Source organism: Ranitomeya variabilis, chromosome 4 (assembly GCF_051348905.1).
Source record: "Ranitomeya variabilis isolate aRanVar5 chromosome 4, aRanVar5.hap1, whole genome shotgun sequence".
NCBI lineage: Eukaryota > Metazoa > Chordata > Amphibia > Anura > Dendrobatidae > Ranitomeya > Ranitomeya variabilis.
In genome coordinates, this window is record NC_135235.1 from 688,850,071 (window position 1) to 688,869,044 (window position 18,974).

At 49.4% G+C, this 18,974-nt stretch overlaps 1 protein-coding gene across 1 annotated transcript in view; it reads left to right on the top strand.

Annotated features, from left to right (window-relative positions):
• Positions 1 to 17,702, top strand: part of LOC143767633 (uncharacterized) — a 107,710-nt gene extending 90,008 nt beyond the window's left edge. Inside the window, exon 8 of the mRNA XM_077256074.1 lies at positions 17,121 to 17,702. The gene's annotated coding sequence lies outside the window, so the exon portion shown is untranslated. The remainder of the gene's footprint in view (positions 1 to 17,120) is intronic.
• The last annotated feature ends 1,272 nt before the right edge of the window (positions 17,703 to 18,974 follow it).

An 18,974-nucleotide genomic window follows, 5' to 3' on the forward strand; every position in this document is an offset into this window, starting at 1 on the left:
GAGGTACTACAGCACAGTAGACCCCGTTACACTGGTGGCAGACAGCGGGATGCGAGACCCCTTCTACAGGAGGAAAGGAATGAATGGAAAACAACTACCAGAAGTTAAATAGGACTACAGTAAAAGATCTGGTGGAAGCCCGAGGGTTAATCGCCAGCAACAAAACAAAAGCGGATTTGATAGCAGCCATCATGGAACACGACAGTGCAGCGCCCCCCAATGTGAACATGGAGGAGACTGAATTCCAGAGGAAGGTAAAGAACAGACTGGCGTTCTATGGCCCAAACCCTGCAGTAGAGATTATACGAGAGGTGATGGCTGATGTGCGTACTGATCTGAAGGAAAAGATGGCAGAGCAGACCAGGGTACAGCCAAGATGGAGATGGCAGAGCGGACCAAAGTGGAGCTGGCCTAGATGGAGATGGCAGAGCGGAGAGAGGAGAGTCAGCGAGCAGGGGGAGCTCTGGCCTCCGCCCAGGTACCTTCAACAGTAAGCCACAAAAAGATCCAGTATAATGCCTTCCGACAGTTGGGGGAGGCAGAGGAAGACGTTGATGGCTTTCTGCAGGACTTTGAGCAGCAGTGTGCCCTTCATCAAGTGAAGCCGGAGGAACAGGTTCAGATTCTGGCCAGCAAGCTGACAGGCCGGGCAGCGGACGCCTATCGCACGGTACCTGATGAGGACTGTATGGACTATGAGCGATCAAAGAAGTGATCTTGGCCCGGTATGCTCCGACACCAGAGGCATACCGCCAAAAGTTCCGCGGACTTATAAAATGAGTAATCGATACCCACGCTGAATGGGCCTGTAAATTACGGCGGTCACTGCTACAGTGGGTACAAGGGAGCCAAGCAACCACTAAGGAGGACGTCCTCCAGCTCGTCTTGTTAGAACGATTCTTTAATGGACTAACCCCCGAGACACAGAAATGGCTTCGGGACAGGCGGCCAACGACTCTTGAGGAAGCCGCTCGCCTGGCCGATGAACATCATGATGCCAGGAGGCCTCAGTTGTCCGGATCAAAGATGGTCACTAGGGGTCCGCCCATGGACCTGGAGGGCCCCAAACCACCAAAGATTGTAGGGGGACCAGCTAGAAACCCGGCCTACCACAGTTCCCCTGGGGCGCGATGCCACACCTGCCGTCAGCTGGGCCACCTGCAAAGACAATGTCCCAACCGGACTCAGCATATCCAGTGGCCAAAGGCGGGAACAGCTACCTTCAACCGGGCCGCTGTGCACTGCTACCAAGGCGAAGTTGACCCGACATTGGGGGCTACGACTAACCAAGGGGTGGAAGAGATGGAGGAAGTGCTGCATGAAGTGGACCCTGTGCAGGCAGCCCGGGCAGATAATTGACAACAGCATCGACAGGTCGTGTGGGTTAATGGGAAACGTATGCAGGGACTAAGAGATTCCGGGGCAACTTTGACCCTTGTGAAGCCTCATCTTGTCCAGGACCAAGAGAAGATGGACCGGACAGTGGCAGTCCGTGTAGCAGGGGGAGCCATGCATCGACTGCCCACTGCCCGGATTCACCTGAACTGGGGAGTCGGGGATGGCCTTGTTGAGGTCGGCTTGATGGAAGATGTGCCCGCAGGTGTCTTGCTGGGAAATGACTTGGGGCCCATGTTGTCTGCCTTCTCGGTTGCGCCTCTGGCTGCGACATATCCTGTGACCACCCGGAGACAAGATCGAGCTTCGGAGGCGAAATCACACTCGGAGGGCCAGGTAAGACATCCCAGCCCTACACGTATTCTCATAGCCAGGCACATTTCTTGGGCCACACCAGATGAATTTAAGAGGGAGTTACTTGAGGATCCTTCATTGGAGGGATATCGTGGGAAGGCACAAGAAGGGAGAGGGGTACTGGAAGGGGAACAGTTTATATGGAAGCAGGGACTCCTCTACCGGATCACAGAGCAGCACCACACAGGGACGAGCCCCACTATAAAACGACAGCTGGTAGTTCCCAAGAAGTACAGGCAGGAGTTACTGCGAATCTCTCATGACATACCCTTGGCCGGGCACTTCGGCGTCAGTCGCACCAGGCATCGTCTGACACAAAACTTCTTTTGGACGGGGGTAACCTATGATGTTCGTCAGTACTGCCAGACCTGTGACAGTTGCCAGCACATTGGCAAGAGGGGAGATCGATGCAAGGCCAAATTACTCCCCCTCCCCATTGTGGAGGAACCATTTAGCCGAGTAGCGGTCGATCTTATAGGGCCGTTAGCCAAACCCAGTCCGTCAGGGAAAAGGTATATATTGACAGTGGTAGATTATGCCACACGGTATCCAGAGGCGGTTGCGTTACCTAACATACTGGCAGAGACGGTGGCGGCTGCCCTGCTCCAGGTTTTCTCACGGGTTGGATTTCCCTGGGAGATTATCTCGGACCAGGGTACCCAGTTTACAGCAGAGGTGACCAACCAACTGTGGAAGCTGTGCGGCATAAAGTCCATTAGAAGCGCCCCGTACCACCCGCAAACCAAAGGGTTGTGTGAACGCTTTAACGGGACGTTAAAACAACTCATTGGGTAAAAGTCCTAAAGGACCTACAGGGACTGGGAGAAATTCTTGCCTCACCTCCTGTTTGCCTATCGGGAGGTGCCCCAAGAATCCACGGGGTTCTCCCCGTTCTAACTGGTATATGGGAGACGGGTAAGGGGACCCCTAGACTTAGTGCTAGAACACTGGGAAGGGGAGGGCACCATAGAAGGGGTACCTATTGTACCCTATGTGCTGGAATTCCGGGACCGCCTACAGGAGCTGACCCAGGCTGAACGTGGGAACATGCAGGAGGCTCAGCGGCGCCAGCGCATATGGTACGATCGGAGGGCCAGAGAGCGCACCTTGGAAATAGGACAGAAGGTCCTGGTGTTAGAGCCCACTAGGCAGAACAAGTTCCAAGCTGCATGGCAGGGGCCCTACCAGGTAGTGGGGAAAATAGCCGACACCACCTATAATGTCGCCGATTGTGACGACCCCAGGGTTATCCACATGTTCCACGTGAATATGCTGAAGCCCTACCGGGAGCACCCTGAAGAGGTAGTAATAATAATAATAATAATTTTTTATTTATATAGCGCCAACATATTCCGCAACGCTTTATATCTTATAGAGGGGACTTGTACAGATAATAGACATTACAGCATAACAGAGATCACAGTTCAAAACAGATACCAGGAGGAATGAGGGCCCTGCTCGCAAGCTTACAAACTATGAGGAAAAGGAGAGACACGAGAGGTGGATGATAACAATTGCTTTAGTTATTTGGACCAGCCATAGTATAAGGCTCGGGTGTTCATGTAAAGCTGCATGAACCAGTTAACTGCCTAAGTATGTAGCATGTGTATGAGAACATGATGCGAGGAACCTGATTATGGTTTTTTTTTTATTTATTTATTTTTTTTTAATAGGCCACACAGGGAGTTAGGTTAATGCATTGATGCGGGAGGCCAGTCTGAACAAATGAGTTTTTAGGGCACGCTTAAAACTGTGGGGATTGGGGATTAATCGTATTAACCTAGGTAGTGCATTCCAAAGAATCGGCGCAGCACGTGTAAAGTCTTGGAGACGGGAGTGGGAGGTTCTGATTATTGAGGATGCTAGCCTGAGGTCATTATTGGAGCGGAGGGCACGGGTAGGGTGGTAGACTGAGACCAGAGAGGAGATGTAGGGTGGTGCTGAGCCATGGAGTGCTTTGTGGATGAGGGTAGTAGTTTTGTACTGGATTCTGGAGTGGATGGGTAGCCAGTGTAATGACTGGCACAAGGTAGAGGCATCGGTGTAACGGTTGGTGAGGAATATGATCTTGGCTGCAGCATTCAGGACAGATTGGAGCGGGGAGAGTTTGGCAAGAGGGAGGCCGATTAGTAGAGAGTTACAATAGTCCAGACGAGAATGAATAAGTGAGACAGTAAGAGTTTTTGCAGAGTCGAAAGTAAGAAAAGGGCGAATTCTAGAAATGTTTTTGAGATGCAGATAAGAAGAGCGAGCCAGTGATCGGATGTGGGGGGTGAATGAAAGCTCGGAATCAAGGATGACCCCAAGGCAGCGGGCATGTTGCTTTGGAGTAATGGTGGAACCGCACACGGAGATGGCAATGTCAGGCAAAGGTAGGTTAGTAGAGGGAGAGAACATGAGGAGATCAGTTTTTGACAGGTTCAGTTTCAGATAGAGGGAGGACATGATGTTAGAGACAGCGGTAAGACAATCACTGGTGTTTTCTAAAAAGGTCGGCGTGATAACAGGAGAAGTGTATAATTGGGTGTCGTCAGCATAGAGATGGTACTGGAAACCAAATCTACTGATTGTTTGTCCAATAGGGGCAGTGCACAAAGAGAAGAGGAGGGGGCCTAGGACTGATCCTTGAGGAACCCCAACAGTATGGGGAAGGTGAGAGGAGGAGGAACCAGCAAAACATACAGTGAAGGAGCGTTCAGAGAGATAGGAGGAGAACCAGGAGAGAACGGTGTCCTTGAGGCCGATGGAGCGGAGCATAGTGAGGAGGAGCTGATGATCCACAGTGTCGAATGCTGCAGAGAGATCCAAGAGAATTAGAATGGAGTAGTGACCATTAAATTTAGCTGTTAGTAGGTCATTAGAGACTTTAGTGAGGGCACTTTCAGTAGAGTGTAAAGAGCGGAAGCCAGATTGAAGAGGGTCAAGAAGAGCGTTATCTGAGAGATAGCGGGTAAGACGGGAGTGGACCAGGCGTTCGAGGAGTTTAGAGATGAAGGGAAGATTAGAGACAGGTCTATAATTAGCGGCACAATTTTGGTCGAGGGATGGTTTTTTAAGTAATGGATGTATGATGGCATGCTTAAATGAGGAGGGAAAAATACTGGAAGTGAGGGAAAGGTTGAATATTTTTGTTAGGTGAGAGGTGACAGCCGGGGAAAGGGACTGGAGGAGATGTGATGGAATGGGGTCACTGGTGCAAGTGGTCGGGTGAGAAGATGCAAGGAGCCTGCTTACTTCTTCTTCTGTAACTGGTTCAAAGTCAGAGAGTGAACTAGATGCAGTGGGGGAGGGAGGACAGTGCATGGTATGAAGAGATTGGGAGATGATTTCCTGTCGAATGTGGTCAATTTTTTCTTTGAAATAATTGGCCAGATCGTCAGCGCGGAGATCTGTGGTTGGGGCCTGCTCTCTGGGGTTGAGTAGGGACTGGAAAGTGTCAAAGAGACGTTTAGGGTTATTTGACAGTGAGGTGATGAGGGTGTTGAAATAGGTTTGTTTGGAGAGATGAAGGGCAGAGTTGTATGTTTTTAGCATGAACTTATAATGGATGAAATCTTCGGGTAGATCAGATTTTCTCCACAGACGTTCGGCGCACCTGAAGCACTGCTGCAGGAAACGTGTTTGCAGCGTGTGCCACGGTTGTCGCAGTCTGTGCTGAGTTGTTCTATGTATAGGAGGTGCAGCTTCATCCAGGGCACTTTGCAGGGTTTCATTGTAATGCTTCAGAGCAGATTCAGGACATGAGATGGAGAAGATTGGGGCCAATGAGGACTGCAAACTCTTCATAAGTTTCTGGGTGCTAATGGCCTGTATGTTTCTATAAGTGTGGAAAGTGGGGGTGACCTGAGTGGGATGGCAGTTCTTGATAGAGAATGAAAGAAGGTTGTGGTCAGAGAGCGGGAGAGGGGAGTTTGTGAAATCATCCACTGAGCAAAGCCGGGAGAAGACCAAGTCAAGGGAGTTTCCTTCTTCATGCATTGGAGAGTTAGTATGCTGCGAGAGGCCGAAAGAGGAGGTTAGAGATAAAAGGTGAGAAGCAGATGGGGAGAGAGGAGAAGCAATGGGGATGTTGAAATCACCCATGATAAGGGTGGGGGTGTCAGAGGAGAGAAAGTGTGGAAGCCAGGTGGCAAAATGATCCAGGAACTGATGAGAGGGGCCGGGAGGACGATACACCACCACCACTCGCATGGAGAAGGGGACGTAAAGTCGAACAGCATGGATCTCAAAGGTAGTGGCCATCTGTGCACCTGAAGCAGAGGGTTTAGCCGGGCTTCCCTTGCCTGATGTTTTAGGGGAAAGGACTCAGTCTAAAACATGGGAACAGGTACACTTGGGTGAAGACCTAAGTCCCCGGGAGAGACAGCAGGCGGAGGCATTGTTGAGGCAGCGACAGGGGATGTTTTCAGGGAGACCAGGGTACACTCTCCTGGCACAACACAAGGTTGAGACCCAGGATCAGACCCCCCTGCGACAACCCCCTTCCGCGTCCCTGAGTCTGTACGAGAAGGGATGAGACAAGAGATACAAGAGATGTTGCGTTTAGGGGTCATTGAAGAGTCAGATAGTCCCTGGGCATCCCCCGTAGTGTTAGTGCCCAAGAAGGATGGGACTACACGGTTTTGTGTAGACTATCGTAAGCTCAATGAGAAAACAGTGACTGATGCGTATCCCATGCCGCATGTGGATGAGTTGTTAGACCGGCTGGCAGGGGCAAAGTATTTGACCACCATCGATCTATGCAAAGGCTACTGGCAGATTCCCCCTAGTCCTGACGCTATTCCCAAATCTGCATTTGTCACCCCATTCAGCTTATTCCAGTTTCGAGTTATGCCATTCGGGATGAAGACTGCCCCGGCGACCTTCCAGAGGCTGGCTGACCGGCTTCTGGATGGTCTCCAGGACTATGCGTGTGCCTACCTGGATGACATCGCCATCTACAGCTCGACATGGGAAGAGCATCTAAATCACCTAGAGACAGTATTAGACAGGATCCACAAGGCCGGAATCACCCTGAACCCAAACAAGTGTCACGTGGGCAAAGCAGAGGTTCAGTATTTAGGGCATTGGGTGGGAAGTGGGAAACAGAGACCAGAACCAGCCAAGATCGAGGCCATAGCCAAATGGCCCACCCCACGCACTAAAACCCAGGTCATGGTGTTTCTAGGGACAGCGGGGTATTACAGGAAATTCGTTCCCAATTACAGCAGCATAGCCAAGCCCCTCACTGATCTGACCCGTAAGAACCAACCCCGCCAGGTAACCTGGACCCCAGAGTGTGAGGAAGCCTTCCGCCAGATAAAGGACGCCCTCACCAATACCCTTGTATTGGCTGCACCCGATCCAACTAAATAATTCCTTGTTCACACGGACGCTTCTATGTTTGGATTGGGGGCAGTACTAAGCCAAGTCAGGCCGGACAGCCAAGAACACCCGGTAGCTTACCCGAGTCGGAAACTACTGCCCCGTGAAGTGAGCTATGCGGCCATCGAGGAGTGCCTGGAAATAGTATGGGCACTCAAAAAGTTACAACCATATTTGTATGGATGACAGTTTTCCCTCCTAACGGACCATGATCCCCTAGTCTGGCTTAATCAGGTCTCCGGAGACAACGCCAGATTACTGTGGTGGAGTTTAGCCCTACAACCTCTGGACTTCACCATCCACTACAGACCCAGCAAATAAAATGGTAACGCCGATGGACTTAGTCAACAAACGGAACTAGTACCAACACCATAAACTTCGGTCATCCCCAAACCGATTCGTTAAGGATCAGACTGTGTATGCCGATCGCGTCGCTGAAAAGGGGAGCCGTGTTACAGAACCCCCCAGCACCAAGAATATGTTATGCAGTATATGTATGTATAATAGGTTCCATGTGAAATGCATCAGTCCACAGGCTGCGCCCCTGGACAAGATATTCTTCTGACCTCCCCCACCTTTGTAATTCCCACAGTAAATATCAGCAGGCTCCGGCCACCTGCGGCTATTGTAATGTATGTCTGGCCTGCTGTTTTTCTATTGGCCTGCCCTCTGTATCTGTGTTATATATTCTGTGTGCTGTGAATTAAGTGTTGTTAGACTGGGAATATGTGGAGAAGCAGTGAGATTTTATATGCACCCATGTAACCAAGGAATTCCAGCCAGTGTCCTTCATTCAGAATCCAGCCAAGGCAGAGTGGACCTCCTGAAACACGGGGTGGTACCTAAAGAGGTACTACAGCACAGTAGACCCCGTTACACTAACCATAACCATAATCACACCCCTAACCTTAACCCCTTTCTGACATCGGACGTACTATCCCCTCTAGGTGGGGTGGGCCCGTATGACCACCGACGGGATAGTACGTCCAGCGCGATCGGCTGCCCTCACGGGGGGAGCGTGGCCGATTGCGGCCGGGTGTCAGCTGACTATCGCAGCTGACATCCTGCACTATGTGCCAGGAGCAGTCACGGACCGCCCCCGGCACATTAACCCCCAGCACACTGAGATCAAACATGATCGCAGTGTTCCGGCGGTATAGGGAAGCATCGCGCAGGGAGGGGGCTCCCTGCGTGCTTCCCTGAGACCCTCAGAGCAACGCGATGTGATCGCGTTGCTGCGAGGGTCTCTTACCTCCTATCCCTGCAGGCCCCAGATCCAAAATGGCCGCGGGGCTGCATCCGGGTCCTGCAGGGACTACTTCCGGGTCCAGAGCAGGTGCTCTGGAGCGCTGCAGCGCTGTAAGTCAGATCGCTGATCTGACAGAGTGCTGTGCAAACTGTCAGATCAGCAATCTGTGATGTCCCCCCGGGACAAAGTAAAAAAAAAAAATTCCACATGTGTAAAAAAAAAAAAAAATCCTAAATAAAGAAAAAAAAATATTATTCCCATAAATACATTTCTTTATCTAAATTAAAAAAACCAAAACAATAAAAGTACACATATTTAGTATCGCCACGTCCGTAACGACCCAACCTATAAAACTGTCCCACTAGTTAACCCCTTCAGTGAACTCCGTAAGAAAAAGAAAAAAACGAGGCAAGAAACAACGCTTTATTATCATACCGCCGAACAAAAAGTGGAATAACACGCGATACCGCTGAAAACGTCATCTTGTCCTGCAAAAAACGAGCCACCATACAGCATCATAAGCAAAAAAATAAAAAAGTTATAGTCCTCAGAATAAAGCGATGCCAAAATAATTATTTTTTCTATAAAATAGCTTTTATCGTATAAAAGCGCCAAAACATAAAAAAATGATATAAATGAGATATCACTGTAATCGTACTGACCCAACGAATAAAACTGCTTTATCAATTTTACAAAACGCGGAACGGTATAAACGCCTCCCCCAAAAGAAATTCATGAATAGCTGGTTTTTGGTAATTCTGCCTCACAAAAATTGGAATAAAAAGTGATCAAAAACTGTCACGTGTCCGAAAATGTTACCAGTAAAAACGTCAACTCGTCCCGCAAAAAACAAGACCTCACATGACTCTGTGGACCAAAATATTGAAAAATTATAGGTCTCAAAATGTGGAGACGCAAAAACTTTTTTGCTATAAAAAAGCGTCTTTAAGTGTGTGACAGCTGCCAATAATAAAAATCCGATATAAAAAACGCTATAAAAGTAAATCAAACCCCCCTTCATCACCCCCTTAGTTAGGGAAAAATAATAAAATTAAAAAAATGTATTTATTTCTATTTTCCCGCTAGGGTTAGGGCTAGGGTTAGGACTAGGGTTAGGGTTGGGGCTAGGGTTAGAGTTGGGGCTAGGTTGGAGCTAAAGTTAGGGTTAGGGTTGGGGCTAAAGTTAGGGTTAGGGTTGGGCCTAAAGTTAGGGTTTGGATTACATTTACGGTTGGGATTAGAATTAGGGGTGTGTCAGGGTTAGGGGTGTGGTTAGGGTTACCGTTGGGATTAGGGTTAGGGGTGTTGTTGGATTAGGGTTTCAGGTAGAATTGGGGAGTTTCCACTGTTCAGGCACATCAGGGGCTCTCCAAACGTGACATGGCGTCCGATCTCAATTCCAGCCAATTCTGCGTTGAAAAAATAAAACAGTGCTCCTTGCCTTCCGAGCTCTCCCGTGCGCCTAAACAGGAGTTTACCCCAACATGGGGTATCAGCGTACTCAGGACAAATTGGACAACAACTTTTGGGGTCCAATTTATCCTGTTACCCTTGTGAAAATACAAAACTGGGGGCTAAAAAATCATTTTTGTGAAAACAAAAAAAAAAATTATTTTCACGGTTCTGCGTTCTAAATTGTAGTGAAACACTTGGGGGTTCAAAGCTCTCAAAACACATCTAGATCAGTTCCTTAGGGGGTCTACTTTCCAAAATGGTGTCACTTGTGGGGGGTTTTAATGTTTAGGCACATCAGGGGCTCTCCAAACGCAACATGGCGTCCCATCTTAATTCCAGTCAATTTTGCATTGAAAAGTAAAATGGCGCTCCTTCACTTCCGTGCACTGCTATGCGCCCAAACAGTGGTTTACCCCCACATATGGGGTATCGTCATACTCAGGACAAATTTCACAAAAACTTTTGTGGTCTAATTTCTTCTCTTACCCCTAGGAAAACAAAAAATTGGGGGCGAAAAGATCATTTTTGTGAAAAAAATATGATTTTTTATTTTTACGGCTCTGCACTATAAACTTCTGTGAAGCACTTGTTGGGTCAAAGTGCTCACCACACATCTAGATAAGTTCCTTAAGGGGTCTACTTTCCAAAATGGTGTCACTTGTGGGGGTTTCAATGTTGAGGCACATCAGGGGCTCTCCAAACGCAACATGGCGTCCCATCTTAATTCCAGTCAATTTTGCATTGAAAAGTCAAATGGCGCTCCTTCCTTCCGAGCTCTTCCATGCGCCCAAACAGTGGTTTACCCCCACATATGGGGTATCAGCGTACTCAGGACAAATTGTACAACAACTTTGGGGGTCCATTTTCTCCTGTTACCCTTGGTAAAATAAAACAAATTGGAGCTGAAATAAATTTTGTGTGAAAAAAAGTGAAATGTTCATTTTTATTTAAACATTCCAAAAATTCCTGTGAAACACCTGAAGGGTTAATAAACTTCTTGAATGTGGTTTTGAGCACCTTGAGGGGTGCAGTTTTTAGAATGGTGTCACACTTGGGTATTTTCTATCATATAGACCTCTCAAAATGACTTCAAATGAGATGTGGTCCCTAAAAAAAAATGGTGTTGTAAAAATGAGAAATCGCTGGTCAACTTTTAACCCTTATAACTCCCTAACAAAAAAAAATTTTGGTTCCAAAATTGTGCTGATGTAAAGTAGACATATGGGAAATGTTACTTATTAAGTATTTTGCATGACATATGCAGCGCCCCAGAGTCCTGGACGTTGCAGTACTGTGGATCCGCCACTACGGGGAGCCATGGTGCGTTCGATGGCACTGAAGGAGTTCCTCTGAACAGGTATCACAGACACCAATATGTTTCACAGCAGGGCCTCCGGGGGGAGCTAAGGGTTCTATTCATTAGGCCACTCCCCACCATAGTGGGTAAACTGGGGGTCAGGCAGGAAGTTAGAAGAGAAAGCTGACTGGATTGAACGAAGCAACACCTTGTGGCAGAGGGTGTTGTGGAGGAAGAGACAGTAGGGCCTCTGTCAGGGGTGGGATCCTGGCAGAGGCTTGGCATTGGAAAGAACGTAACGGGACCGTGCCTGCTCAGCATAGCGGCGGTGCCCTAAGAAAGGACTAGAAGCGAGATAGATTGTGCTGAGTGAGAAACGAGATCAAGCAAAAGGAGAATACCAGTAGGGGTCATGCTGTAGGACCGGAGCAACATCCTACTGAGGCGCATTACCGGTGGCCGGAACGCCGAGGGAGTGGAATAGCATACAGCTTCAAGCCATACTCCAAACAGCGGCAGGGCAGTCAGTTTAAGGCGGGCTGTCTACCACATATCACCTATGAAGTCTTGGGGGGCAATTGCGGGAGAGGGGCGTCTCTAGGGTCCCGGAAGAACTCCAGGCCTACCTGACAAACGGGTGCCGTTCCAACCTGAATAACAGGGAGGGACGGAATACGAGAAGAACATCAATTAATCGAGTTGTGAGGGAACTTAAGAAACAGACACAACCGTTGTGGGGTACTTTCCGTGAGCACAGCAGGGAAGGACTACAACACATAGCGCTAAGAAGGAAGGCACTGATTTCCACCTGTGAGGAGAACTCTGGAGGTGCCATTGGACCGGCCGGACTTGCGCAGCCTGGTGAACCGGATTCTGGGCTGAGGACCGAGAGATCTCCAGTAAAGAGGTAAAGAGACTGCAACCTGGTGTCCTCGTTATTTACCGCGACCTGCACCCCACCACTGCACCGCTACACCACCGTTATAACATCACTTATTTGCACCGGACGTCCCCCACTGACAGACAGGGCCACGGACCGGGTCTAGCCACCGTGACAACCCCAGGACTGAGACCTAGAGGCCCGGCTCCGGGTACCCCTCGGCCCTGCGGCGGTGTGGGGGCGCTCCAAATCTTGGCGTCACGAACAGGATCTACTTAAGCCTGAAGAATCAGGTCATGTGTGCCTAGAGACTGTGATTTATTGTGCTTGGACTGTACTTTATTGAGAGGACTGTGTGTTGTGCCATTTGCCGCCAAAATCCGCCGCCATTGTAGCGCTGAGGAGAGCGCAGGAAGAGAAGAGGGGCGTGAAGTGGGCGTAGGCAAGCTGGAGAGCGCGAACAGTAATGGCCGCCCAGTCTAAATATTTCTGCACGGTGAGGACGTGTCCGTCAGCAGCAGAGATCCGCCTCCTAATCCTTAATGGGGGGCGGAGGCAGAGAAAACGAAACCGCTCCCGAAGGAGAGAGCGGGAAAAAGACCAGGAAGTGACCCGCGTGGAGGACGCTATGGCCAGCAGCTCCGAACCCGACAGTGGGGTTGAAGTGGAAGTCTCCCCCGACTACCCGGATGAGCCCAGCAGCCCGTCCTCCGTGGATAACACCAGATTCCTGAGAGCCGAGATGGAGGACTTATATAACCAGCTCCTCCAACTGAATGTGAGAGTCCAGGCTCCGCACCCGGTGGAGCCGGTAGAGGGTTCCCGGACATCGGAGTCCTCATCGGAAGAACCAGCGGGACCTGCTGCGGAAAGTGAACTTGTACCAGTTGGTGAGTCCGCCGATCCTGCCCCGCCAGCCGAGGGTGTGTTAGTGGGTCCCATAGCGGCACCACCTCTCCCGGGAACCCATAGACTCCAGCGCCTGCTACCATGGGAGGAAGCCACGGGCATGGAACACCGTATGCGAGCCCCAATCACCCCTACTCCCTTGCTGTGTGAGGTCCACGCGGAGCGCACGGTGTGCCGCTGGGTGAACCCCGGATCCAATCTTATGGGGTTCCCCGGGGTGGAGACCCAGAAGGGGGAGATGGTACAGGCCCTAAGCTGGGAGGAATACCGAATCCAGCTAGAACACCGGTGGCGAGAGGAGGAGAAAATACATCAGGCTGGGCGGGAGGCCCACCATCAAAAGGATTTGGCGGTCAAGGATCGGGCCCGTAAGGACCCCACCACTCACCAGGCCCCGCGCCGGCAGGGCATCGTCACTACCTTTAAACTCCGAGGAGGCTGGGGCTTTATTAAGGAACCGGGGCTATACGCGGAGATCTTTGTCAACCGACGGGATGTCGAGTCGCACCTTAGAGAGGGCCACCCCGATCGGGACCTCTACCCGGGGGACAGCGTTACTTACACCCGGCATTTTGGGGAAAAGGGGTGGTTTGCTCTGAACGTCTACAAGAAAGAGAAACCAGCCCCTGTAGCCAAAGTGCCACCGTGTGACCGATCTGTAACCACCCTGGTCGCCCCCACCTGTCTGATCACAGAACCTGCGATCTGCCGCATGACCCCCGCAACCACCGTAGTGGCCAAGGAAGTGCCTTTTCAAGTAACCGATGTTCCTGATGTACCAGCGCAGAAAGAAGTGGGAACGCAGACCCTCATCACCGCACACGATCTGGTTGTGCAACAGACCCGCACCCATGGGGTGTACCTGGCCGCGGGAGTGAACCTGGAATCCGAACTGCCCGTACAGCAGGGGTTCACCCGCCAGGTGGCGCCTCGTGGGGGATTCTGAAATTGAATGCTTCAAAAATGTAAATAGTTACTGTTCCTGATTGTTTGCTGCTAAACCCGTCCAGGGTTAACTCTCTATGGATCCCTTAGTTGACCCGGGATCCTTATTGTTTGTTTTTCTACAGTTTTGCACAAGTTTTACAAACTGAGAAATCATGAACAGTGCATGATCCAAACTTTCTTGTAAATAGTTTGCACCTTATTAAAGGCGCTTCCTACTGGTTTTATTTAAAGACTCTTTGTGAAGATACCGTTCTGGAACCTTTGCTGAGCATGGACTGGTAGGCTGAGAAGACGAACTACCTCAGACTTGATCCTCTTTTAAAGGGGATGTCCAACAGCGTACTTATGAGAGATACTGTTTTAGAACAGTAATGCAATGATAATGTTTGAACAAAAAAAAAAAAAAAAAAGTTGTATGTGTTTTAACTAGTTAAATGTGAAGGAATACTGATGATGATGCTCTGGAAGAAATGTAACTGTTTTGCATATAGGAAAGTTATGTGTGTTTAATTTGTTTAAAATGTGAAACCTAGATAATGTTCTTTGAAAAGAAAGATGCAGAAAGCCCGTAGGGGTAGATTTAGAGTTCTGCTTAGTTGAAAGTAAGAAAGTAATAATGAAGGTGAGGATAGAAGGTAAACCCTGAGTCCCCATAGAAAGTTAGTTCGTTACTAAGGACAGAGAGTGAACCCGTAGGGGTTAAGAAGTGAGTCCTAATAGGAGCCAAGTAGAGCCGGCTCCATGTTCTCTAATTGAAAGGAATGTTATGTCTATACCATGTATAGTAGCGAAAGGCAGTAGGCCCTGGCTGAACGGGGCGGTCCTGTAAAAGAAAGGAGAGGCAGTAGGTCTGGTGCCATAGGGACAGGCGGTCCTGCAGGTTCAAAGTAGGAGAATGAAACAGTTAACTTGCCCTGTAATGTGATTATGGGAAGGCCTTTAGCGAGCTAGGAGTGTATGTTCCTTGAAGGCAATGTTAAATTATTGTTCATTAAATTGCACTTAGTAGAATACCCGGTTGGGTAATGAGAGTTGATGGTAGCCTGTTGCTATGATGTTTAATTATGTTTGTAACGTTAGTGTCCTCACCTCCCATAAAGGGAAGCCTGTTCAAGTATACTTATTGTTTTGCACTCAACAAAATTGTATGTCTTTTTGCTAACCTGTATTGTTGTTTTCTTCCCAGTCCCGGAGTACTGTGTTTAACCAGGGGGGAGTGCAGCGCCCCAGAGTCCTGGTCGTTGCAGTACTGTGGATCCGCCACTACGGGGAGCCATGGTGCGTTCGATGGCACTGAAGGAGTTCCTCTGAACAGGTATCACAGACACCAATATGTTTCACAGCAGGGCCTCCGGGGGGAGCTAAGGGTGCTATTCATTAGGCCACTCCCCACCATAGTGGGTAAACTGGGGGTCAGGCAGGAAGTTAGAAGAGAAAGCTGACTGGATTGAACGAAGCAACACCTTGTGGCAGAGGGTGTTGTGGAGGAAGAGACAGTAGGGCCTCTGTCAGGGGTGGGATCCTGGCAGAGGCTTGGCATTGGAAAGAACGTAACGGGACCGTGCCTGCTCAGCATAGCGGCGGTGCCCTAAGAAAGGACTAGAAGCGAGATAGATTGTGCTGAGTGAGAAACGAGATCAAGCAAAAGGAGAATACCAGTAGGGGTCATGCTGTAGGACCGGAGCAACATCCTACTGAGGCGCATTACCGGTGGCCGGAACGCCGAGGGAGTGGAATAGCATACAGCTTCAAGCCATACTCCAAACAGCGGCAGGGCAGTCAGTTTAAGGCGGGCTGTCTACCACATATCACCTATGAAGTCTTGGGGGGCAATTGCGGGAGAGGGGCGTCTCTAGGGTCCCGGAAGAACTCCAGGCCTACCTGACAAACGGGTGCCGTTCCAACCTGAATAACAGGGAGGGACGGAATACGAGAAGAACATCAATTAATCGAGTTGTGAGGGAACTTAAGAAACAGACACAACCGTTGTGGGGTACTTTCCGTGAGCACAGCAGGGAAGGACTACAACACATAGCGCTAAGAAGGAAGGCACTGATTTCCACCTGTGAGGAGAACTCTGGAGGTGCCATTGGACCGGCTGGACTTGCGCAGCCTGGTGAACCGGATTCTGGGCTGAGGACCGAGAGATCTCCAGTAAAGAGGTAAAGAGACTGCAACCTGGTGTCCTCGTTATTTACCGCGACCTGCACCCCACCACTGCACCGCTACACCACCGTTATAACATCACTTATTTGCACCGGACGTCCCCCACTGACAGACAGGGCCACAGACCGGGTCTAGCCACCGTGACAACCCCAGGACTGAGACCTAGAGGCCCGGCTCCGGGTACCCCTCGGCCCTGCGGCGGTGTGGGGGCGCTCCACATATCTCTGTGATTTAAGGGCATAAAAATTCAAATTTGGAAAATTGTGAAATTTTCTAAATTTTCGCCAAATTTCCATTTTTTTCTCAAATAAACGCAAGTTATATCGAATAAATTTTACCACTAACATGAAGTACAATATCTCACGAGAAAACAATGTCAGAATCGCCAAGATCTGTTGAAGCATTCCAGAGTTATAACCTCATAAAGGGACAGTGGTCAGAATTGTAAAAATTGGCCTGGTCATTAACGTGCAAACCACCCTCGGGGCTTAATTAAAAGTTCCTCCATTGTCATAGGAATCAGGTTGGCTAATGTTGCAGCATCATTCTGCTGAGACTTCTGGGGAGGACTGTTAGAATTTGCCGAGGGTGATTGTGAGACTGACATGTTACGACTTGTAGACTTTGCACGTTGAGATAGCAACTGAGTTATTGACCTGGTGTTGATTTCAGGCACTGTAGATTTTTTAGGGTGCATCATTTCAAGACTTGGTATATCTTACATCTCTGGTCGCGGAGGTTGACGAAACTTATGAGTGCATGTTAGTGCCCTTGGTGCAAGCCCTAGTGTGCCATTTTGATATTTCACCAAGGCTGCCCGTGCCCTCCTTGTTAATATTCTGAGGGGGGGGGGGCTCAGTTCAGCATATAGATATTTTTATAAGTGCTGTGAGAAGACATATAAGTTGTTAAGAAGAGTCTTTGCAGATGGGATTTTTAGGGTAATTTTGTAATTTAGGAGGTTTCCAGTAGCGCTAGATAGTGTGTAGCTAATGTTTCAGTTGGTTAGAGAATATTATTTCGATGTGTAATTCTCAAATTGGCCACTAGATTTCTCTATTGTCCTTATCTCCAAGAATTATGTGGCTTATATTGTGTTCCAGGTATATGGTTTTTGAAGAAGCCTGAGGAGCGTGGTTCGTCCTCCTCCCGCCCAGACTCCACCGCTTGTCTCCAGCACAGTCTGCTATGCGGCTGAAATGTTTGATTATGGACTTTTATAATCTATTATTTTCTATGTTGCTGCAGGAGCTCCTGTCGGCCACGTCCCCTCCCCAGAGCAGTCAGGCCACGCCCCCCTACTCAGATGTAATTTTAAGCTGTTGCCCAAAGAGTTCAGCAGTTGTCAGCCAGCGTATGTCCACTTATGACTGTTTTCAAAGCCTGCTAGTTGGCTCAATAAGCAGCTTCTCCTCTGTTTTAGTTCTGCTTAGTGGTAGAGAGTAGATTACTAGGAGGAGCAAAGGTCACAGCATACCTCAGGTGTTGCTGTAAATATATAGTAGCTCTCCTCCCTCTATATCTCACAGATTAGTGTTGATTCTACTCCTATATTAGGAGCTAGGGGCACAGAGGGGAATATATATGATGATCTTCTACAGCTCCAGGAAGGTGTGAGGGAAGGACTGGAGATGCTGCTCTTACCGTCTCTGGAGCTGCTGTCATCCCCTGCGTGTCACTCCAACGCAGGCCCCAGAGAGAGGATGAAGTCCTGGGAGCTGGCGATGCGGTGGGAAAGTGGGAAGGGTCTCCTCTGCGTGCAGTTGGCGAAACCAGGTCCGGCAGTGGAGCGAAGCCGCGGCTTCGAAAGATCCCCCCGAGGCTCCGGGACGCCCGAAGGCAGGAAGTATCTGCGCCGCACAGCTCCCCGAAGTCCTGCCACAGCCCCTGCGTGTGATGTAGAGCCCGGTAGCAGGATTGTGGATACCCGGAGACCAGAGGGTGCGGCAAGTATTCCCCAGGCGCTGCGTTGCTTTCTTGAGGTGCCGACTCCTGGCGACAGGCCACTGTTCCCAGCCTGCACTGCAGGACCCGGGGACGGGCGCACCGATCTTCACCAACGTATCCGTCAGCTGCAGGTCCTGGAGAAGCAGCCGGTCACGGACACCCTCTTCTCAATGCCGGTGGGAAATCCAGAGCCAAGTGACTGCAGGTGATAGTAAGCCACGAGTTCCAGGGATGCAATGTGCCTCAGACTCTGTTGCTCTCACCTGGTGCACGCAGAAGTCGCCCATCCGTTGATGCTTTGGTGCGCTTTTCTTAACAGCCTGCGAGTGGAGAGCAGAAGAATCCGGGATGGCTGTGGGTCTTGCTATCAGCTACTCCAGGCTTCTCCTTTATGACCGTCCTAGTTTAAGCTGAGGAGGTAGGCTGGAGGTAAGAAGACTTCAAGCACAGTGAGTAGGCCTCAGGCCTTGGCAGGCCTCAGTTGGCCTCAGTCTCTCAGTAAGCCCAAATCTCCTCAAAAGTGGGCAAAATTGTAAAATAAAGGTTCCCAGAGAGGCCTGGGTAAAGGTAGAGTTAGTCTATAGGATTAGCTCAAGCGGATGGCTTAAATAGGTTGAGTTAATAGTTTGATTTGAGGTAAAACCCCACGAGCTCCTGGAAAATGTGTCTTACATGCTCTGAGACCGAAGCCACGCCCCCCGAGAGAATGAGTTTATGATTGATTATAATATTTCTCAAATCATAATCAGGGTGGACTGCAAAATATTAATATTTCAATAATAAAAACTATAAATTACTTAACATATGAGCAGATACTCTGGTTAGTGAGTGACTGAGTTATTCTGAGGATTTTCATAGACACATCTGTTCTCTGTCAGAACTATAGGGCTTTTGTCAGAACTGTCAATATGTAGCTATTTGGAGACAGTGAATGGTTCCCAAAGGTCATAGGCTTAAGTATTTCAAAATGAGGTAATGTACAAATAACTAATAAGCATATTTCATGAGTT